This window comes from Eublepharis macularius, chromosome 1 (assembly GCF_028583425.1).
Source record: "Eublepharis macularius isolate TG4126 chromosome 1, MPM_Emac_v1.0, whole genome shotgun sequence".
NCBI classification, from domain to species: Eukaryota; Metazoa; Chordata; class Lepidosauria; order Squamata; family Eublepharidae; genus Eublepharis; species Eublepharis macularius.
The window spans coordinates 45,355,755-45,379,893 of NC_072790.1; the positions used below are offsets into that span (position 1 = coordinate 45,355,755).

The 24,139-nt window shown below is 42.9% G+C and overlaps 1 protein-coding gene across 2 annotated transcripts in view; it reads left to right on the plus strand.

Moving 5' to 3' along the window:
* Nucleotides 1-24,139, plus strand: part of CYRIA (CYFIP related Rac1 interactor A) — a 104,049-nt gene that overhangs the window by 29,695 nt on the left and 50,215 nt on the right. Inside the window, exons 2-3 of one of the 2 annotated variants that reach the window (XM_054979628.1) lie at nucleotides 19,933-19,983; nucleotides 21,204-21,235. The gene's annotated coding sequence lies outside the window, so the exon portion shown is untranslated. The remainder of the gene's footprint in view (nucleotides 1-19,932; nucleotides 19,984-21,203; nucleotides 21,236-24,139) is intronic. The other variant, XM_054979636.1, reaches the window with a different exon arrangement.

The window sequence follows — 24,139 nt, forward strand, 5'->3', positions numbered from 1 at the left end:
ATGCAGAATAGATGCCTTTTAAAAATGGGAGGAAATGGCAGATAGGGGCGGGTTAAGAGAAAGCATTGTAATCATGCTAGAAGGCCATACAGTTGTGCTAATTGGACACATCTCAATTCACTCAGATGCGTTAGAACAGTTTGTCAAATGATGGGTTTCCTGCTTGTGACTAGAGATGGGCACAAACAGGAAAAAAACCCGAACACGATGTTCGTTGTTCGTTGCCATTCACGAACAGGGATTGACAAACATCGAAGGACATGACATGTTCACGAACATATTCGTAGTTGGAGGATCGTGGGAGCCAGAACAGCCCCCTTGGGACTTAGCTGAACTTGAGCTGGGGAAAAGAGAGTCCATGGAAAAGTCCACAGTGGAAAAAACTGGACTGTCTGCTGGAAGCTACTTTGAGGGATTACAAGCCAGAAGGAAAGCCAGAAGAAGTTCAGAGAGAGTTCAGACAGTCCATGCCTATGTTGCTAGGGGAATTGATTGAAAGGCGTCAGACTGTCTGGCTTTACAAACGGCTGATGAACGCCATGAAGAGGGCTTGGAACGAATACATGTTCGCTGTTAACAGGGCCTCACAAACAGCTTGCTCACGAACAGCGGATTGGGCTGTTCGTGGAACCAAATAAGCAGGTCCCTGAGCATAATACATAATTTCCTTTATTGTTATTAAAGAAAATTGCTAGCTAGGAAGCCAAGATGTATGTCCAGCATCTTTAAATGTGATGTGTACGTTCACTTTTAACACACATTGCATTCAGACAGTTCATGTTCAGCTCTTGATACCATCCCCTGATTTTGCATGTGTGAACGAGCCTTCTACAAGTCCTAATGAGACAGAGAGAGGTATGCATCCATGCGTGAAAATTGCTGCTTGCCCAGAGAAGAGATTTCTGGAGCATTCTTCAGTATGCTGCATTTAGGTTTTAAACCTGTCTTGAGGTCAAAAAAGGTGAAACAATTTGTCATTAACTAAAGAAAGACTACTCTGCTTCCATCCACACTTGGGTTCAGAAAAGCAAAAGCCCAGTGTGCATTTTGCCTTCCTCCTGATCACCTATCAAGACTACTAGGATGTACTTACCTTTCTTTGCTTTAGACAGAGGTCTCGTGTTAGTTCTGGCAAAAATGGGGCTTGCCTTGTAGCAAAGTGGTTTTCTGATCTCTATATAGATTGTTGAGTTCATAATATCATGACTGGTGCTTGGGCACTGGATGGGGACCATAGTTCAAGTGGGTTAGAGAGGATGGACCCATGTAAATGAGGGAGAGCCTTAATCGGCCCTTGAGTACGGTTGCCAGGTCCCTCTCGATGGGAGCGGGGAGACCTGGCTCTCACCTTCTTTTTCCCTTCTTCATGTACGCACAGTACCATGGCTGCATGATGATGTCATTTCCGGTGACATCACTGCACAGGTGCAGGAGTGCTCTCACGGTGGTGCAATGACATCAGTGATGTCACACGACCTCAGAAGCATGCCTTCTTCCCCCGTCAGCCAGGTAAGTGGAGGCGGGGGGTGGAGGATGAAAGCGGGGGATCCTCCACCCCCACCAGTGGAATGGGATCCCTTCCCTTCAGGCATACTGGCCAGTGTCCTGTGGAGGGCTGGCTGCCATTCACACCCTCAGATTGGTGGCTTCAGGCAGCACAAGTTAGTTCATGCTATGTATGGTATTAGGTTACTCGACCCCTCTGGTTTACCCAACAGAATGGCTGGATTGGTTACTCCTGCCATCGATCAGGCAGTTAACAACGTTGTAGTGTTTCCCCCCATTGGGTACAGTTGGCATAAAATTGTGGCCTGTTTTCAATCCTGATCTCCGTGCCTCCTCTATGTTTTCTCTTCTCCACCCCTCCTTGAAGACGTGGATGGGAAGTTTGCTTCATGTATTGCCTTTCACATCATGTAACATTGTAAAAAAATGCCTTTCATGCCTCTGTTCAAATGCTAGAGTACTTTTTGACAGGGAGATTAACCTCTCTGTTCTAACTAGTATCACGTGAAGCAGCCCTTACTTTAGTTCTGTAAAGCACTATTTGCATGGATAATACAGTGAAAACAAGAAAAGAAATGATTTCCTACATAGCTGCTAACTGATGAACTTACTTGAAGAGAGGAGTATAGAGTATGGAAGAGTTCAGAAAAGGTGGGGAAAGGTAGTTCCTAAAATCAAGGTAGGGTTTGGACTCTCTAGTTGAAAGAACTAGCTTCTCACCGTTGGTCTATAAGAATTACCTCTGGGGAAGGTAGCCATAATTGACTACTATATTGTGGAAACATCTATACAATAACTCCTTTTTGTGGACTTTGTAAAATTTAGTCAGAATGGGTTTCATTCAAACATCATGGCACAACACAGCCATCTGGGCTCTGAGAGGGAGCAGGAAAGAGAGCTGTTGGAGTGGCGAGTATTTTTCTGTTGCCTTCCTTAACTACTGGGGGGGGGGGGGAATTAGCTGAGGCTACTGTGTGGGAAGACAGTGTTTGGGTGTGTGTGAGTGCTGTATATAGAACTAATTGAGGAGGGTGATTGTTGCTAGTTGGAGAGTGTCAGTTTTGCCTGGGGCTGAATGCTGGCCCTGCCCTCTGCTGGGTGAGCCTTGAATTAAATTAGGCTCCTCCTTGCTCTTCCTATTGGCTCTTAGCCTGTGGGTTTGGCTTGTGGCCCCTGTTAGAAGCTGAGTATCTCTTACATCTTATAGGTGTTATGCTTTCTTCCCCCTTCTGCCAACCTTTCTCAAGTTGTCTTCTGAGGCAGTTTGGAGGAAAAGGGTGAAAAACCCAATAGTTTTTTCACTCTTTTCCTCCCGTTGTGGATTTCCACCTTCCCATTCCTGGTTAATTTGCAGGGGTCTCTACTTTTGTGTTTAGTTCTGAGGCAGTTTGGCAGGGGAATTATCAGGGAAGTAACATAAAACCTGAACTACCTCTGAAATGGATTGCAGCAGCATGGCTGGTGAGAGAGCTGAGGCAGTGACATGTACAGTCGGTGGCATGTTGGTATTCTTACCTGATGGTAACAGCAACTACGCTTGCAGCAAGTGTAAGTTGGTAGCCCTACTGGAGGAGGAGATACAGGGACCTGAGGCACGCTTGTCCACGCTCAGTTTAATAAGGGAAGGTGAAGAGTACATGGACAGAACGCATGAAGCACTTTTCAGAGGGCAACATGAGGAGGAGGGAAAGGTATCTCAGGATTTGGAAGAGCACCCAATACAAGAGGTGGGCACATGGAAGAAAGTAACTCACAGGAGCAGGATAATCAGGAGACATTCTGAGCCTCTGATATCAAGCAGTTGGTTCCAGGAACTCCCCATAGATATTGATTCTGGACCACTAGATCAATAGCTACTCCCCCAGACTCCTTGAACCTTGAAAGAAATTTCTCAGGCCCCTGTGGATGAGAAGACTCGAGCTTCCATTCCTCGATATAGGAGAAGGTGTGTGCTGATAATTGGGGACTACCTACTGAGAGGGGTAGAGGGTAAAGTTTGCTGACCAGACTTGTCATCTTGAGAGGAATGCTGTCTACCAGGTGCACGCATCCAGGATGTGACAGAAAGGGTAGGAAGACTTATCAGACCCACAGATTATTATCCCTTCCTCCTGATACATGTGGGAACAAATGATATTGCCCAGCACAATCCAGAACACATTAAAAGAGACTATGTGGCACTGGGTAAAAAGGTTAAGGACCTGGGAGCACAGGTTGTGTTTTTGTCAGTTATTCCTGTCATAGGCCATGGTTTAGGAAGGGAAAGAAGAATGCTGCAAATAAATGACTGGCTACATAGATGGTGTCGTCAGGAGTGGTTTTGGTTTTTTGGACCATGTAATTTCTGAGCCTCTGTCTATTATTTTTGAGAATTCTTGGAGATCAGGTGAGGTGCCAGAAGATTGGAGGCGGGCAAATGTTGTCCTCATCTTCAAGAAGGGGAAAAAGGAAGATCTGTCAGCTTGGCATCTATACCTGGAGAAGCCTTAGAACAAATCATCAGTTAGTCATTGAGCATTTAGAAAGGATGGCTGTGATTACTAAGAGCCAGTATGGGTTTCTCAAGAACAAATCATGTCAGACTAACCTTAACTCTTTTTTTGAGAAAGTTACTACCTTGCTGAATCAGGGGAATGCTGTAGACATAGTTTATCTCAATTTCAGTAAGGCCTCTGATAAGGTTCTATATAATATCCTTGTTGACAAGTTGGTAAAATGTGGTTTGGGTCTTTTTACTATTAGGTGGATCAGTAACTGGTTGACAGATCGCACCCAAAGAGTGCTACTTAATGGTTCCTCATCCTCTTGGAGAAGAGTGACAGGAGTGACCCTCAGGGGTCAGTCCTGAGACCTGTTCTGTTCAACATTTTTATAATTGATTTGGATGAAGGAATAGAGGGAATGCTTATTAAATTTGCAGATGATACTAAACTGGAAGGGGTAGCAAATACAATCAAAGACAGAGTAAGGATACAGGATGATCTTGACAGGCTGGAAAACTGGGCTAAAACAAAATGAATTTCAACAGAGATAAATGCAAAGTTCTGCATTTAGGAAGGAAGCATAATTATAGGATGGAGGAGACTTGTCTTGGCAGTAGTATGTGTGAAAAGGATCTAGGGGTCTTAGTAGATCATACACTGAACATGAGTCAGCAGAGTTATATGGTAGCTAAAAAGGCAAATGCAGTTTTGGGCTGTATCAACAGAAGCATAGTGTCCAGATCACGAGAAGTGATGGTATCACTCTACTCTGCTCTGGTTAGACCTCACCTAGAGTATTGTGTTCAGTTTTGGGCACCACAATTTAAGAAGGATGTAAACAAGCTGGACGTTTCCAGAGGAGGGCAACAAAGATGGTGAGGGATCTGGAGATGAAGTCCTATGAGGAAAGGTTGAAGGAGCTCGGAATGTTTAGTCCGAAGAGGAGACTACTGAGGGCCAAGCTACAAGTGACGAATGACACTTGAACGGCAAGTGAACAGACTCACATGTATTCCTCCCTGTTCACTTGCGCTCCACTCATCAAGCATAGTGGAGCACAAGTGGAGCACAAGTGAACAGGGAGGAATACATGTGAGTCTGTTCACTTGCCGTTCAAGTGTCGTTCGTCACTTGTAGCTTGGCCCTCAGAGGTGATATGATAACCATTTTCAAGTACTTGAAGGGCTGTCATATAGAGGATGGCATGGAGTTGTTTTCCCCTGCCCCAGAAGGTCGGACCAGAACCAACAGCTTGAAATTAAATCAAAAGAGTTTTCAGCTAAACATCAGGAAGAACTTCCTCACCGTTAGAGCGATCCCTCAGTGGAACAGTCTTCCTTAGGAGGTGGAGGGCTCTTCTTCTTTGGAGGTTTTTAAGTGGAGGCTAGATAGCCATCTGACAGCAATGCTGATTCTGTGAACCTGCACAGGTCATGAGGGGGAGGGCAGAATGAGTTACATCAGTGCTTTGTTCTCCTGGCCCTTCTTATATGCCCTGGGTAATGTGGATTGCCACCTTGGGGTCAGGTAGCAATTTTCCACAGGCCAGTTTGGCTAGGGATCCTGGAGGTGTTTTGCCATCTTCTGGGCATGGAGCAGGAGCCACTGGGGCAGTCGGGGGGGGGGGGGGGTAGTTGTGAATTTCCTGCATTGTGCAAGGGATTGGACTAGATGACCCTAGAGGCCCCTTCCAACCCTATGAGTCTATGATTCCATGATCATTTGGGGGCAATTTTTGCTGTGTTGTCTTTCCCAGTGCAGATCCTTAGTTCTCTACTCCTGCTGTTCCTGAAGGGTTTCCACCCCCCAAGAACAGCATTTTTTGGAGATCAGTGTGTTATATGGGGCAGGGGAGGCAGGAAAATTATGTTATGCTGTCAGAAGTTCCTTCCATTAGAGTAAATTTCGTCAGGATCCATCCCAGTATTTTGTGTATTATTTGAATTGTTCATCAATTAATTAATTAAATAAAAATTTTCATTTACTTAATTAATACCCCATTGTTCTCTCCCATGAAGACCCAAAGCAGCTTGCATCATCCCCACTCCATTTTGACATCACAGCAACCCTGTGAGGTAGGTTAGGCTGAGAGTGCAGGACTTGCCCAAGCTCAAACAGCAAACTTTCATGGCAGGGTGAGGATTCGAACCTGGGTCTTCCAGATTCTAGTCCAGTACTCATGGCTGTCAGTTGTATCCTCTAAGCACCTTTCTTTTTTGGAGTGGATTTTAATTAGTCTACTGTTATATTTTTCATTGTTTAACTTTAGAACACTGATTTGTGTATGTGTGTTATGCATGTGTATAATTTTTCATTTTTTATGCTCCTCTAGGAATATAGCAGATATTTTAAAATGAACCAGTATTAATGCCTGTGCTTTATGCTGTAGAAATAGCATTTTGTAATATAAAATTGTTTTTAACTTCACATTAGTAATTGCCTTTATTGTCTAGGAGAACTTTGAGGTGTTTTTTTCTATTATATTTTTCTATTGTTGGCACAGCCTCAATAACTGTTATTGGCCCTCCTCTCCAGTTTTGGTATTGTGTGTGTGGTTATATGTTTTAATTGAATTACTTCATATATTATTTTAAATGCTGATTTAATGTTCAAATGTCTTAATGTTGGCCACCTTAGGAACCCTGTTTGGGCAGAAATGTTTTAAATAAATAATAAAAATATTATGTGTCCCTTTTCTGCATTGTTGCTCTATTTAAGTCTCTGCTCTTTACTACATGAGTCCTTTTATTCCATTTCTTATAGTTGTCATGAGTAGTCCCTTCCCATTTTTGCTTACTTCTCCTAACTTTATTCCTACTGCTTTAATCCCACTTAGGTCTAGAATGGCTAACCTTCCTTTTTGCTTAAAATAGGATTGCCAGATCCAACCCAGGGGGCAGATAGGTGCTAGGGCAGGGAGGAACGGGGGTACTCAACCTTGTGTGCACATTCTCATGCTCCCCCCCCCCCATGCCTGAACATGACATAATTTTCCCTGTGCAATGGGGAAGCAATGGGAGCAATTCATTAAAAATCACCTTTATTTTTAATGACCTCTCCTAGCAGCTTGATGGGACTTGGTTCAAAGCAATGGCGTAGATACTAATTATGATGGCATTTTCACCAATTTTCACCCCTTCCCCTTGACACATTGCCTCCACTGTTTTCCAGAAACCGCTGCAGGCAGGATTTGGCACAGCAGTTGTGGATAGTGGTAAATTTGCTTCTTTGTGCTCCTCCGCACTCATTCCAGACAGAATCTAAAGCAATGTATTTAGTATTGTGGACAAGAAAGAAAGGATCCTGAATTGAGCTCTGCTTTCAGATGTTACAAGATAAATGCTAAATATCAGAACTAGTAATAGTTATATGAATTGGCCTTGAGCCTAGAATGAAGGCATATATTGTGAAACTGTATGTTGTGCAGTAATAGTAATTTATTTATAACGGACCTTAAACTGGGCATTGTACAATTATTATATTGAAAATATCATACTTACAGATTTAAAGGACTAGAATGTGGAATTTGCAAAACTGAATACAGAAAAAGATTTGATTAATCAAAATGCACAGTTAAGTGGCTTTGTCCAGAGGGTAAGCACCTCCCCCATAGCCACCATACCCCTGCACTGTCAGGCATGTTTGAGCCCACCTCTCCAGCCAGCCACCTGGATTCCTCTGGCCATTTTTGGGCTTCTGACAGCTGACGGTACCAGATGATGTCATCCATAGATGTTTCTCGCCATCAGCTTGACTTTAGCTATCAAGAGCCTGCTGTGTCAGTGGGCTCCGGAACCTCGCCTGCTTGTCTGGTTGCTACCTTGGATAGCTCCATGGCTCAGGAGGGAAGACATGGGGGCTCTCACCATAGTGTTTCCACTGAGGTGGGGTTTGGTTGCTCTGGATTCCTCTGGGTAGTGGGCAGGGCAGAGCAATATCCTGGAGTATTTGGTACATTTGAGTGTTTGGCAACCCCCATCCCTCACAAGTCCTAGGTAACAAATATTTTAATCTAATTCTAGTGGATCTAACGTGACCATTCATGTAGATTAGCTTCAGTTCCTCTATTAGTAACCAGCTGCCAACCTCCAGATCGTGGCAGGAAATCTCCTGAAATTACAACTGATCTTCAAGCCACAGAGATCAGTTTCCCTGGAGAAAATGGCTGTTTTGGAAGGTGGACTGTATATCATTATACACTGCTGAAGTCCTTTGCCTCCCCAAACTCCACCCTCCCCAGGATCCCCCCAAAATTTCCAGGAATTTCCCAACCCAGAACTGGCAAACCTATCAATTAGTTTCAGTTCCTTCATTAGTACCCAGTAGCCTGTGTACATAGTGTAATAACCAGTGCGGTGTAGTGACTCATCCCACTAAAAAGAAAAACGAAATCTATGTAATAACTTTTATTAGGACCAACCAAATTGACAAAAAATGTGTAAGCTTTTGAGCCCGCTAGGACTCTTCATCAGGTAGGATCCTTAAGAAGGATGGAAAGTGAATGTTTCATATCATAGTGAAAATGTCTGATTCATCTGTGCAGGTAAGGTGGTTCTGAATAGCTGACATATAAAATAAATAAGGAAACTTCAGCATGGGGTGGGGAACTGGCACTATGCAATATATGGTCATCACCTGTTCATATTTATTTTGGCAGGCAACACTGAGCATTGGAAATGTGTTTGTCTTTGTATGCAAACTGGGGTTTTCTTTGCAACTGGTGTAATGTAAGCTGTATTACCAGCTGGAGTCTTCTGAGTCTAAGCAGATCACCTCTTTTGAAGACCATTGATTTCAATGGATTTAATAGGATGTAACTCTGTTTAGGATTGCACTGCCATCTGGATGCGATGGTCACGCATACTGGAAGCCTGGCAACCACATGTATGGGGAGAACACATTACAAGCTATCATCCTGATATGGGTGATTCACCACGGTGATCCATGTTCTGATTATGTACAAGTTAGATCAGGGGTCCTCAAACTACGGCCCGCGGGCCACATGTGGCCCGTCGAGGACATCTATCCGGTCCGCTGGGTGTTTTTGCCGCCGCTGCCTGTCCTGCTTAGCAGCCAACTTGTCCCGGGCCCGCAGTGCACATGTGTGGAATGTGCGCCACACTCTCCGACTCCCCTCCTTCTCTCTGTCTCTCGACTCCTCCTCTCAGTCTCGGGTGTGATCTTTTTTTTGTGGTTAAGGGGGGCCTTTTTTTCCTGAAGTTAGGAGGTCTTTTTTTTTTGCAGATAGGGGGCGCCTTTTTTTTTTTTTGAAGTTAGGAGAGCCTTTTTTTTTGAAGTTAGGAGAGCCTTTTTTAAAAAAAAGTTGGTTGACCATCTCATTAGCCAAAAGCAGGCCCATAGTTCCCATTGAAATCCTGGTAAGTTTGTTGATTTAACTTTACTTGTTCTTCATTTTAAATATTGTATTTGTTCCCGTTTTGTTTTTTTACTTCAAAATAAGATATGTGCAGTGTGCATAGGAATTTGTTCATAGTTTTTTTTTTAGTCTGGCCCTCCAACGGTCTGAGGGACAGTGAACTGGCCCCCTGTTTAAAAAGTTTGAGGACCCCTGAGTTAGATTGTTGTAATGTACTTTCTGTGGGGCTGCCTTTGAAAATAGTTCGGAAGCTTCAGTTCATCCCAGATGCTGCAGCCAGGCTATCGCCAGGGGTGGGATATAAGGATTGTATCACCCCAGTGCTGAAAGATCTGTACTCGCTTTCCATTGGTTTGGGGCACAATTTGTAGTGCTGATTCTTACTTTTAAAGCCCTAAGTGGCTTGGGACTGGGGTACCTGAAGGACCGCCTCCTCCCATGTTGTCCAGCCCACCATTTAAGATCTGCCTCACAAGCCCTGCTCTCTGTGACTCTGCCTTCAAAGGCGAGGCATTTGGCAGTGAGAGGCTTTTTTTTCCAGTAGTGGCACCTTGCTTTCAGAATGCCCTGCCCCTCGAGGCTCGCATGGCACCTGTGTTGCTTTCTTTTAGGTGCCAGGCCAAAATACTTCTTTTCAGCCAGGCTTTTAATTAAGGAGCGATTTTTAACAGTATTTATTTAAAACATTTATATGTCACTTTTCCACCCCAAAAGGGTCCCCGAGGCAGTGAACATCATATATTAAAACATTTAAAATGTATATATAAATACAATAAGAACATATAGACATACACGCAACAAGGGAGGAGGACCAATAAGAGTTTACTGGGGGTACACTAAACAAAATTTAAAAAGTTCTCACCCACTGGTGAAAGATAATGACAGAGGGAGACAGGTAAGTCTCCTTGGGCAGGGAGTTCCAAAGTTTCAGCAGCACAACCAAAAAGGCCATTCCTGAGTTGCGGTCTCTCTAGCCTCAGGTGGCAGGGGCATCCAAAGCAACACTTCTGAAGGTGACCTGAGTGAATGGGTAGGTTCATGTGAGAAAAGGTGGTTGTTAAGGTATGCTGGTCCTAAGCTGGCATTAAAGGTCAATACTAGCACCTTGAATTGGGCCCCAAAGCTGATTGGAGCCAGTGTAGATGGACGAGACTAGAGTGATATGATTCTTATGACCTACTCCATTCAACACCTGGTATTCTGTATCATTTGCAGCTTCTGGGCAGTCTCCAAGGGCAGACCCATTTGGAGTGCATTATCGAGATGTTACCAGGGCATGCACCACAGGGGGAAGATCCTTCCCACTGATATTTATGCTGAGGCTGAAAATATCTCACTTTGCCCCTTTTGGAAGAAAATGACGATTGCATGTATTGGGACAACCTCTTGTGTAAATATGCACACTGTCCTTTCAGGCCAAATGGCAATGACGCATACCGGGATGATTGCATGTAACACGCTCTCCCTGTATTTGTGATAAAATATAATTACTAAAAAAGGGCTTCTGTTTTCACTAGTCTAAAATACAGACCCTTGTTCACAGTGACAGAGTCATAGCTTTTTAGCTGGATATTCAGAGGTTTTTTTTCTTTTTTTGCTTGCGTTAAGATCCCCCCCAACAAAAGCTGCATTTAGCAGATTGGTGGGAAGCAGATGCTGAAACATTATAGGACATCTGTAGAAATGTATGGAACTGCACATGCCAGATTATGCAAGCGTGCATTTTTACTGGTGTTCTGTGTTAGGCTATCAGTACATCTGTTTGGCAAAAATGATGCATGTATCATCATATGCCGGTAATACATTTGTACAAAACTGAATTTTAAAAAGGCATATCATATGCATATATTATATGTGCCACTTGTTTTTAAAAACCCTGTGTCGATTAAGCAGGAAACACTATTTTTTAGAAATATAGCAGCATGCACATTTGAAAAGTCAGCAACGAAGGTGTCCCCCACCACCACCTTTACAGGATGTGAATGCATTTTCTCACAGAGGTGGGAAAGGGTGACTCTCATTACATCTTGCATTTAAAAAAAAAAATCGTGCGGCTGTCTTGAAGTGAGCAGTTTTCTGGGCTGACTTCCTTCTCTTTTTTGCCCATAAAAGGAGAAAAGCAGTGCCATGTGATTTGTACAGTGGGAGAACAAAAAAAAAAGAGAGAGAGAGAGATCAAAACACTGTGATTTCAGAAGACATGATAGTGGGGGTGTAGGCTGGGAGACGTCACACTTGATTTCAGTACCATTAATATTAATAGTCCTTCGGATGTGGGATATGTGTTTCTCAGAGAATTTTCGCTACATAATTTTGCTAGTGGTTACCCACAGTCTTGCTCGCAGCTTCTGTGATGCTTTAGTATTAAGCGGAGGGTTAGCTTTAACTGTGTGGAGTCCCTTAATCGGTACAGTTGTGGACTGCTCGATAATATTGCCTCATCGAACAACAATCCTGGTTATTTAATGGGGGGGAAGGGATCCTGATGAGACACAGACGTTCTCTAATTTGACCTTTCCCACATTTCTGGACCTTCAGTTAATCCCCTGCATTTCTTTTCTTGTCTTCACACTGTGTGACCGGAGCAGCCAGGCTGCTGGGTTTAGCAAAATGATTTCTGTGAAGGTTTTGTTACTTATACTTGGTGAAAGGTTAATTGTGTAAGGCTGACAGCCTAAATATAAGATGGTGGTGGGTGGTTGTGGAGTGTGATTTACTGCTAGGTGTCCATAGGGTCTGTAAGCATGTCTGCATTGTGGGGGGAGGATTCAAGTTCCCATTCAGCCATGCAGCTTTCTGGGTTAGCTTTGGGCCAAACATTCTCTCACAGCCTTGCCTACTTCACAGGCTTGTTGTGATAATAAAAAAGCAGAAGGGGGGAAACGTGGGAAACACTGTGTGCTCCTTGGAGGAGGGGCAGATAAAAATATAATATGAACATTGATCCAAAGTTTCCTTGATTAGAGGAATCTGAAAGAAAAAAAGAAAATAAGACCTTTCCAAACGAAAAAGCAAAGAGAAAGCTGACAGGACAAAAGCACAATAAAGCACGGCCAAAATGAGAGCCAGAAGTTGCTTTCAAAGGAGGTGCAGTGTGGGGGTGGGGTGTAGGAGGAAATGAAATTCAAGATGAGCTGGTGCTTTGCTGCAATGAAATCACTTATTTAAAAAATAAATAAAATGGGAAGGTGAGCAGCAAAACTGGGGAGGGACAAGAGGAAGAGAGTGCAAGCGAGAGAGATGAAGACGAGGAGGGAGGGAAATGAGCATCCAGAAAAAAAGAAAACCCACACAAAAAAGGAAAGAAAAGGAGAAGAAAAAGGGGGGGGGGGGAGAAGTGTGCAAATGGAAGGATTCAAAGTTCAGGTTATAGGAAATGATTCCTTCTCTTGCATAAAAATGGCAGTTATCCAGTTGCTTAGGCATACCGACACAAAAGCTTTTATATTATCACTAAGCGTTGGTAAGCGTATCTTAAGATCCAGGTTTTGCTCTTACTCAAATTATACCTTCATCAGTATGGAGAGTTTAGGATTTTAATTTAAAATCTGCTAGCAGCTGCCTGAATTCTAACTGCCCAAGTTTTGAAAAAACACAAACCTTACCAGATGGGCAAAAACAGTTAAGGAAACTATGGTCCTTGGAGCTGTGACTCTCAAAAGCTTACACCCTGAAAATCTTGTTGGTCTCTGTTGGGTGCCATTGAATTCAAATCCTGCTACACACTGTTGATAAATAAACAGCAATTAAGCATGTATGAGAGAAGAAATCATATAGGCAAGAAGATCAATTGTGGCCGTTTATTAAATATTAGATTCGTTTTTATGGATTAACAAAGGTATAGGGAGAAGTGTTACAATGGACGGCCAAAGAATAAAAGAACTACTAAAGGAAAATGGGGAGATGGCAGAGAAGCTAAATTAATTCTTACACCGGTGTTCCTATGAAAAGTGTGGGGCATGTACGCACACACCACAGCCACTGTTTTTAGGAAGGAAGTCTGAAAAACTGAGTCATATTGGGGTTATGAGAGATGAAGTTCAGACCTACTGGGGAAATTAAAAACCAATACATCTCCTGGTCCTGATGACATATGTCCAAGAGTTCTTAGGGAAATCAAATGTGAAGTTGTTGATCTATTAACCTGCGTATGTAACTTGTCACTAAAATTAGCCACTGTACCAGATGACTGGTGAGTAGCAAATGTTACATGAATTTTTAAAAAGGGGTCCAGAGCGGAATCAGGAAATTACAGTCCAGTTATCCTAACATTTGCCCCCGGAAAATTAGCAGAAATTGTAATCAAAGATAGAATTAGTAGGCACACAGAGGAACAAAGCCTGCTGAGGGAAAATCAGCATGGCTTTTGCTACTGTAAAAGAAAGTCTTGCCTCACAAGTCCTTTAGAGTTCTTTGAGAAACTAACAATCATGTAGGTAGTTAGTTGCAAGACGGAAAGAGACCTTGAGGTTGTAGTGGATAGCTTGATGAAAGTATCAACCCCATATGCCGCAGATGTAAAAAAAAGGCAAACTGTAATTATAATGTCCCTTTATAGATCTATGGTGTGACCTCATTTGGAGTACTGTGCGCTGTTCTGGTTGCCATATCTCAATACAGACATTGCAGAGCTGGAGAAAGTACAGAAGAGGGCAACCAAGAGGATGAGTGGGTTGGATCACCTTTCCTATGAGAAAAGGCTGAAGAGTCTGGGACTTTTCAGTCTAGAAAAGAGATGACTAAGGGGGGATTTTGGATGGAATTGAGGGACAGCTACAACACTTACATTGTTAAGTCTGAACTATGGTTATTTTTCAGTGTTCATTTATTATATTTGGTAAGGGCAGGGGTGTGCGTGTGAAATTGCCTTGAGTCTATATGAAAAGTGAGATAGGATGTTTCACAAGACACTACCAAGCGGGGTCTATCTGTATACACCTAAATAATTTCAGTGAAATGCACCAGCAGTAGACCGCTTTAAAAGGAGATTTTACAGATTCATGGAGGATAGATCTATCAGTGGCCACTAGCCATGGTGACTAAAGAGTAGAGGTGGGCATGATCCCAAAAAAATTACCGATCAAGCTGATCGTGGATCAGCGCTGGCGACAATCCCGAGCTAGTGATCCACACCGATCATATCCCATTTCCGATCCGTGGATTGTGGATTGTGGATCGGGGAGGCCAAAGCGGAGGGGCGCCCCGCTGTTCCCCGCTATGTGGGAAGGTGGGTGGTGGCGGCGACCACCAGGCCTGGTGGGCACGGGGAGGCGGCGACAAGCCACCTCCCCTCAGGGGGTGGGGGGGTCTGGCTGCTCGACGGCGGCACCCCCCATGTGCCCGCCTGCCAGGCCAAAAAGGAGCGTGCTGGCAAGAAATGAACGGTGGGTGAAGACGGTGGCCGCTGGGCCCGGCAGGCACGGGGAGACGGCGACGAGCCACCTCCCCTCAGGGGGCAGGGGGTCTGGCTGCTTGTCTGCGTTTGGCTGTCAGAGCTGCCTCTCAGAGTTTGCAGGGATGAGATTGGAGTGCCCGTGGCTACAGAACACCCCCTTCCCCCTCCCTCCCCTGGGTGTCTTCTCTCAACTGGTGAGTGCTTTGCTGCTCCATGGTTGGAAGGAAGCCCTGCTGATTAAGACAAGCTGGGCTTCCATTCGGGTTTCCAGGGCGACAGAAGGAGGGCAAACACAGCTCAGGCATTCCCCTGGCTCCGTTGCCAGGGGAATAGATTGCTGGCGCCTGTGTGTCTGGCTTCCCGATCCGAGCCCATTCGCCCCAATCAAGCACCCCCCCGAACACTGGATCAGTCGCTGTGGACAGCACCGATCCGCTGGGTCCTGATTGCACGATCGCCATTATCGTGGGTATTTTTCGATCGTAATGTCGATCGTGCCCATCTCTACTAAAGAGAACCTCCACATTCAGAGGCAGTAAACTTATAAATACCTGTGCTAAGAGGCAACATCAGTGGAAGACCTTGGCCACTGTGCCCTGCTGTTGGTCCTCCAGAGTAACTGGCTGGCTAACTTGTGAGACAGGATGTTGGCCTAGGCGGACCACTGGTCTGATCCAGCAGGGCTCTTCTTATGTTCTTAATGTGTTTTAGTACATGGCACCTGTGGGTTGCTTCTTTTTGGATTTTTTAAATAAATAATATAGGATACATAGTGGTGGTGGGGGTTTGTTTGTGCATCTCTTTCTTCTAGAACTTGTTTTGAATAGCGGTAGAAAGGCTAAAGAAGGGGAGGGTAGAGTTTCCATGTCTCCCTGGCAACTGGTGGGAGATTGGGAGGGTAATCCTTGTGTGCATGCTTGGTTTTGGGCTGACTCCTATGGTATCAGACCTTGCGCTAAGTGTGCTCTTTCCCTCCCTCCCCAACTGTGATGTCATCACAGTGGGGCACAAAGGTGTGTGTACCTGTTTGCCTGGGCTGCCTGCTGGTGGTGGGTGATTGCCAGGTGGCTTCCCTCCTGCTGCCATTGGCATGCAGAGGTGCAAACTCCTTGGAGTTTGCCTGCCGCTGCGGGCACCTGGCAACTCTAGGGGGAGAAGAGAGAAAAGATAAATTGAAGCCACTGATATGAGTGAGAAACTGGGGGTGCAGGATTTCTGGTGGCTCTTGTATTGTATACTCTTACCACTACCATGACCAACTCTGACTTTAAGAGAAAGGGATGAAGACCTTTATGTTCCACCACTCATGTAGAAAGTTAAGGGCACCTAGCCTCCTGAGAGGAGAAATTAAGGCAGGAGGTATGGCTTTTCCTTCTGCAATGACAGGACACTGAGATCTTTCTACAGGTTCACCTCTGTCGCTTCAGCAACTAGGCCGCAGCCTTCTTTGAGTTTACTGTGTCAACAATGGGTCACACACTTCTGCTTTCAAGTCACCAGGATGATAAAACATACTTGTCAGTGGTGACTTTGCCAGCTCCAAGTTGGGAATTTCCTGGAGATTTGAGGGGGAGGGGGAGCCTGGAGAGGGCTGGGTCTGGTGATAGGAGAGCCCTCAGTGGTGTATAATTCTATAGAATCCACTCTCTAAAGCAGCTATTTTCTCCAGGGGGACTGATCTCTGTAGTCTGGAGATCATTTGTAATTCCGGGAGATCTCCAGCCACTACCTGGAACCTGGCATCCTTCATGGTGAGTGGACGTCTGGACTTATATATATCAGGTAGAAGAATGTAGCATAGTCCTCTTCTTCATGTGCTAGCTTACTTCATTAAGGGTGTGTTTGGGAGGTAGGGGCATTCAAAAATAAACCGCTTGTTACCTGGTCTGAAGTAGCATAGCTTAGAAGTGTAAAATATTTCTTACGGGGTCCTTTCATACTTAGTTTGAGATGTAGGATGCAGTGCTTTCTGCAGCATAAAGTTAGTGTTGGAAGACAAATTTATGAGAAGAAGCTTTGTAGTAGACTTTCCCACTTGACCTATGTAGGGCTGCCAACTTTGGGTTGGGAAATTGCTGGAAATTTGTGGGCGGTGCCTGGAGATAATAGATTTTGGGAGAGGAAGGGTGCTCAGCAAGGATGTGATATTACTCCAGGTCTTCCATTTATTTATTTAACTTATTTATAGTCCACCTTTCTCACTGAAACACAAGGCAGATTACATGGCATAAGTCCATACGATTAACAGCTGAGACATCCAATAAACAATCCCTGTTGGTTTTGGACTGCGTAAATTTCAAAACAAGCAGAAATCTGATGCAGAACTAAAACAATGCTGAAGCCAAGAATAGGGAATTATACATGACATGTAAAATGATGCAGAAATTACGTAGTAAACCACAGAGTCAGCCCTCCGAAAGTGCCATTCCCAACAAAGGAACTGCTCTCTGTGTTCTGAAGATCAGTTTTAATTCCAGGAGAATTTGCCAGACCCTACCTGGAGGTTGGTAGCCCTATTCCCAAGGCTTCTGATAATACTTTTTGTAGTGTAGGAAGAATAATGCTGCACCGGTTGTATTTACAGAAGTAACATTAAGACTTACAGTGCAATCCTAAACAGAGTTACACCCTTCTAAACCCATTGACATTAACGGACTTAGAAGGGTGTAACTCCGTTTAGGATTGCATTGGTAGTGGTTCGAGCAGGTGAATCAGCTCTGGGCTCATCCAACTCCACCATATTTTAGCTTCTTGACCACACTGGCTTCTAGTGGTCTCTAATGTTCACTGAATTTTCCAGGATGCTGCTTCACTGTGCAGCATGTACAGCTCCACACCGTGTCATGATGCACGAGAGGGAATGATAGGACTGGAACATTGTTTTTTTCACATTAAGCACATTCTTAGCCTCCCATTGTTCAGTGTAATGCTGTCATAAGAGAGGAATAGGGGAGCCAAAGGCAAAATCTTCTGTGGGAAATTTTGTAGAAGCTTTGTTGTGGTTTTGAATCTTTTATCCAAGTAGTCATGTTTATATTTTTTTTAGCATGCTGTTACACAGGGTTTTTAAAAAACATTTTAATATTTAATGTGCGCTGGAAGACTGATCGTATGGCCTTCATTATTACTTCCACAGCAGGAAACTTCCAAAGTAGCAGCTGTGCATTGCCTTAAGTTAAATTGACTGTAAAGTGCGATTGCTCAAACTTGGCATGTGTAATAAGCTTTTCTCCCGTAGCATGCAGTAGACTGCTGTGTTGCAGTATTTGAACTGGGTTTTTTAAAAGTGCATTTTGTCTATGGTTAAATACATTTGCTAGGTATTGTCTAGACTCTAGCAAGTACTATTCTCATTTCTTTGCTGAGATAGGGAGGCGTGGGACCAAGAACCACATATATTTTCTGTATACTTAAGAGTAGGTTTGTCAATATCCAGGTGGGGCCAGGAGTTCTCCTAGAATTACAATTTATCTCCAGACTACAGAGAGAAAATGGTGGCTTCAGAGGCACACTATGGTATACCATAGATTTTAGGTTAAATCTCACCCCAATTTCCCCCTCCACGGATTGGACACTGTCCCCCAAATCTTCAGGAATTTCCTAGGCTGGAGTTGGTCATCCTCCCCAGTAGAGATAGGAAGTTGTGTTTCTGAAACAGCATCCCCCAACCCATGTTATGCTGCAAACCACTTTGAAGTTCCTGAGGTTTCACAAGCAATTTGTGATAAGGCATGGATATCTGCCGTTTGAAAAAATCAATGACAACACGGGGTCGGGGGGGGGCACTAAAGTAGGTCTTTGGATGCCAGCCATAGTAGTTCATATGTGGTTGGAAAAAAGCATCTTTGTGGATGATGGAAAGCTTTTTTAGTTTTTGATTCTAGTACTGGGGGATAGGGATGTAGTGAGGCTCAAGACTGTGCCGTAGCTATCTGGGGAATTCAGCCTATGTTCAAGTTACAGCCAAAATAGAATATTTCACAAAGCAGGACAGATTGATACTAGATGATAGCACTATCCAGAATCATACGTGTGCATCTCACATGCCCTTTGCACTACAGAGTTCTGTCTACTTATAGAAAAGGTAGGGCAGTTGTAATAAGAAGAATTGGACTATATATCAAGCTGGGAAAAATTTAAGAAAAATGTGGGAAAAAAGTGGGACATGAAGGGGAAATTGTGGTCTTTGGAGAAGTAGGGGAGATAGAAACTTACTTAAGCTTTAAAAGGGGTATATTTTACTATATGTTATTGGATTAGTATAGTATATTTACAGGGGAGTAGGTATGTAATTTTGTTTTAGTTAGTTAGCATATGTACTTATTGTTACTTATGTAATTTTTATATTTTTAACTAAAATAAGTAATATAGTTAGTGTAGATAGTTAAGATAACTAAAGAGATTTGATAGGTATAATATAGATATATATTATATTATTACATTATTATTATAGACTTTAAGAATTTATATGATATACTTTTTTAGATTAAGTTGGGTATGGAAAACTGCTGGGAGTCACCAGAAAAGGGGGGGGGAGGATGGGGAAAATGCAATGGGGTGAATAATGATAATGATTTCTATGTTTATGTTTGTTAACCCATCCAATAAAAATTCTTTTTAAAAAAAAAAGAAAGAAAAGGTAGGGCAGTTGTGAAATTAATTTTTTTCCTCTTTCTCTCTATTCTTGGAAAAGACGCTATGTGAGACTTCAAAGCTAAATTCCAAGAACTTTTCAGGAACAGGAATTGATACTGAAAAGAACCATGATTAGCTTCAAATTTGGTGCATGTATAACTCTTACTAGAGCAAATGCTAAAAAAAAATGAGGAGGGAGTAGGCATGGGTGGGAATGTGAAAACGTACCAGACATTCCTTGAATTTTAATCAGACTTACATCATTCTCCCCTCCTCCATTTTATCCTCACAACAACCCTGTGAGGTTGGTTCGGCTTAGAGTGTATGACAGGCCCAAGGTCCCCCAGCAAGTTTCCATTGCAGAGTGGAACCTGGGTCCCACAGAGCCTGGTTTGACACTGACCACTATGCCACACTGTAACAAAACAAAGCTCAATATTTTTCCTGTCTATGCATCATGGATTATTTGAACTGCTTTTTTCTTAGTGCACATCTTTAATCATTGTAACCTAATATTCTAAATTTATAATCGGCAGATTTTACTCTTCACTTAGAACTCTAAGAAGCTTTGGAGAATTTCTGAAAAGGTAAGATCTCATCCATTGATACATTCTTGTTGGGAATGCCTGTCTTCTTCTATATTTGTTGGAATAGTTACAGTCTCATCTAATGGTTGTATTTATGAAACCCACCTAGGGACTGCCCTGGGCTGAATCCACACAGGGATTCAGCCCTGGTTTCATGTGCGTTGTGATTGATTTGAAAACTTTTATTTCCAGCTTTTCACCCGTTGACATAGTTCTGCCTTGTTTCTTGCCAGTTAGCTAATTCTGTTATGGCCTTGTCTATTAATACTGGTAGGCAGATAAGGGATTATTATATTAAGCCCTTAATTAACCAACTGTCCCCTTATACTCCAGAAACTCTGGCTCTTTTGTTTAGTGATAAGGATCCTAAATTCACCTTAGCAATTGCAAAATATGTCTCAGTTCTTTTAGCCCTGGCCTCCAAAAAAGATAAGAAATAAGTATTTTCCGCTGCTCAAGATTTGAATCAATGAGCTTCTAAGGGAATAAAAGGAAAGGAAAAGAAACTGGTAGGCAGAAGTAGACTAGGGTTGCAGTCATTAGAAATTTGCCTATCTCTTTTAAAGTTTTTAAATTCTCAGAAGTGAGGTAATTTTTCTATAATGAAGTAATACTTTTTATACTAAACATCAAACTTGGTAGATTTCTTTGGCAGTTCCTTATTCCCCCAACAAAAGTTGTAAGTTCCATTGGTATTGTGTTGAGGTTTTATGCTGTTCTTGACTTTATCATTGTCTGGATTTTATTTTATGCTTTCACCTGCTGATGTTATTTTAAATATTTTTGCCACCTGTGCTTTTAAATTGGTTTTACTCTGCTGGTCCTTTTTGTCTTTTATATCTACCAGCTGTATTATATTTTGATTATTTTAACCAACTGTTTGTACATCTCCTTTATATATTCATAGAAATTACAGGACCTTAATGAATCAAAGTTTTCATCTCTTGGAAGTATAGTTACCTCTTAGAAAAAAGCAAAACTTTGTTTGACAATAACACTGAGGAAGCGCTTCTGTGTCTTTCTACTTACACATATCTGTTTCAGTGTCATAAATTTGGTGAATGCTGACATTTACTGCTAATTGTTAATATTTAAAGAGGCCCACAGGGATGGAGTGCAATATGTAAAGCTGAAGGAAGGGTTGTTTCAGCAGGAAATGCTGTGTGTAAATGCATGTACTGTATGAGACTATTATTGACTACGCAATTCCATTGTTGCAGCTTATTGACTGTCAGAAGTAATAAATTTCCAGGTAAGAAATCGCTTACTATATTGAATGCTTCCTGAAATCACATGATTTTTAGGTGTGTATTATGAATAAGGTGGTGTGTGTCATCATACATAAATATACCTCTTCCCCCACATCCAAAGATTTGTGGCTCTGTTCACAGATGGACCCACTATAGATTTTGTGGCTTCCCATAAGGATATGCGTTTGGAACTGAATGGGTGAGCCCCCTGCTGTCTCAGAACCTTGTCAGTATATTGGAGCCCATATGCACATCAGAACTAGAGATGGACATGAACCGGGGGAAAAAACGAACCATGCAGTTCGTGGTTTGTCAAATTTCACAAACCACGAACTTTCACCAACCTGCCCCTGGTTCGCGAACCAGTTCATTTGGTTTGTGAAAACGTCGTATCTAGGTCAACAAATCATCACTTCCGAGTCAGCAGAAGGTCACTTCTGGGGCAGCAGAAGGTCTGCAGGAAGTCCATCCCCTGTTACCTAGGAAACTGATGGATTGGCACCATGCTGTCTGAAGTCACAAACCAAAAAATAAACCAAACGAACCAGCCTAAAAGTTCGTGGCAGTTCATCAGAAATGGGATCTGACGAACTGCAGTTCACGAACCACGAACCGGCCTGGTTCATGCTTAATTTTGGTTCGTATTTCGGTTCGTGCCCATCTCTAATCAGAACCATTAATTCAAGGCTAACCTGTTTTATTTTTAAACTTAGAACAACTTTACTTGTTTGCAACACAGTGTTTTGTTTTTAAACTAGTTAAATCCTTATGTTGCTTTTCCAGCATGTGATACTACTATAAAGGCACTTGCCAAAGACCAGCTGGGGAGAGAGGCATGCACTTGCCTATTGGTCCTCCAAGCCCCTACGTTCAGTGCATTCTTGGCCTTAGTTATGGCCTTTGAACCCCATTGAATTAAATTGGTTTAGAAGGGTTTCGCTCTGTTTTGGATTGCACTGTAAGTCTCTTCATAAGTTATCGGCACTTAGAACCCTACCCCCTGTCCTCCTACTCTATTGAGCAAAGTTTATTTATTAATTAAACTACAAGTCATCTTTTCTATTGGCTCCAGTTTGAAGCCTTCCTCCAATCAAAGGACCCGTCTTCCAGTGGAAGAGCTGTTCAAGTTGGGGGAAGTCTCCTTAGGTTGGAGGAAGGCTGGCTCCATCCCACTGCTTCTAGAGTGCTAGCAGAATACTGATGGCTTAGACCAAATAGAAGAAGTAGCACATAGTACAGGGACTTTACAGGTTCAATGAATTAGCAGAGCAACAATAGTACTTGTGTGGGCTGTGTATGATAACTGAAAAGGAATCTTTTGGAGACATGTAAAGAGAGGAGGAAAAGAAGGACAAAGTTTCTCTTTTCTTTATTTTTCTCTGCTAGCCACCTTGATTTACCTTAGTCCCTTCCACCTGCTGCTACAGCAACTCTGCTGAAGTCATGTATTTCATTGCTTGAGTGGAGCTTTGCTGACTAATGCTGCAGGAAGCGTCTCATTTCCCAGAGGAACCACTTTGGAGATCTTCAAGGTGAATGATAGTCAAAACTCTCTTCCCCCTGCCAACCCTTTCAACTGGGCAGAATAATCACAGAATGATCCTTAGCATCTTTTGTTTTATCTGCTGAAAATGGAAGGTTTCATGTTTCTAATATGAATGTCCATAATTTAAAAGGACTAATTGGAGGACGTGGACTGTCTAACACAAAGGACTACTAAGAAATGCAGAGGATGGCACAGTTTTCCAGCACTCACTTTCAGAAGTTTATTTTAGGTTTGGTCACTGCTACTGGCAAAAGCCTGAGGCATTGTGTATGCAGTGTAAGGAAACTGCTGGTGCGTTAAACGTCATTAAGTGCTGCTAAATAGAAAGCTAATGAGAGAAATGTGCCACAGACAGCAAATTTCTACTTCTACTCACTCACGCTATCACCTTGAATATATTATTTTGAAATTAATAAGTGCTGCCTGAGCAGGGTAGCGCTAGTTATGTTCAGGCAGGTGAAAGCCAATCTGGTCCTTGGCACAGGTAAGTACCCAGTTCTTAAGATTTAGGGGTTGTTTTCCAACCTTGGTATCAATAAGACACCCCCTCCCCAAAAAGCTTATAAACAGTTGGCTTCCGTGAAAGATAACAACACAGTGTAAAAATCCAACCACAAAAGCTGCAACCATAAGCCAAAATCTTTAAAACATCAACATGCATCTTGGCAGTAACTGGCCAATGCTTTTGAAAATAAAAATATGACTGAAGGTGATAACAACAGATTTTGGGGAAGGGGGACTCTTCAAAATCTCTAGGTACAGAATGCCAAAGGAAAGGGCAGCAGAGCTTAGAGTTCTGCTACCTGCCCTTACAGTTTTCATGGTAGTAAAGAATGGAAGACAAATCAGGACTTGGTTGGTGATTTTAACGTGCTGTATGTGTGTGTAAACCATACACACTTGTCCTCTTCCATAGGCAAATATCTCAAGATCAAATGGATGCCTCCTATTTACAGTGTATATGCATCGGCAATGGGTGCCCTCTAAGACACTCCTGCTCCAAAGTGTTTCTTATTTTTGACATTTTAATGTGCTTTTTCTACTTTCCCAAAAAATTCTGGATGTTGCATATGAGAACCAAAGCACTTGAAAACATTTGGTCTGGGTGCTGCCACTTCGGAAGCATTTTGTCATTAAATTGAAGAGCTAACCTAAAATTTGTTTTGCATATGCTGTGTTAGGAAAAGCAGATGAGCCAAATACCCATCTGTTTTTTCCTATGTATTAGGAACAAGTCTGGCTGCTTACTGTCATAGGACATGTTGCCAGAAATGGACTAGGAGCCACACCCAGACAAAGTTACAAAACAGGATGCCGTTCCATGGTGTGTGAAGGGCATCTGTAAATATTGTATACCTGA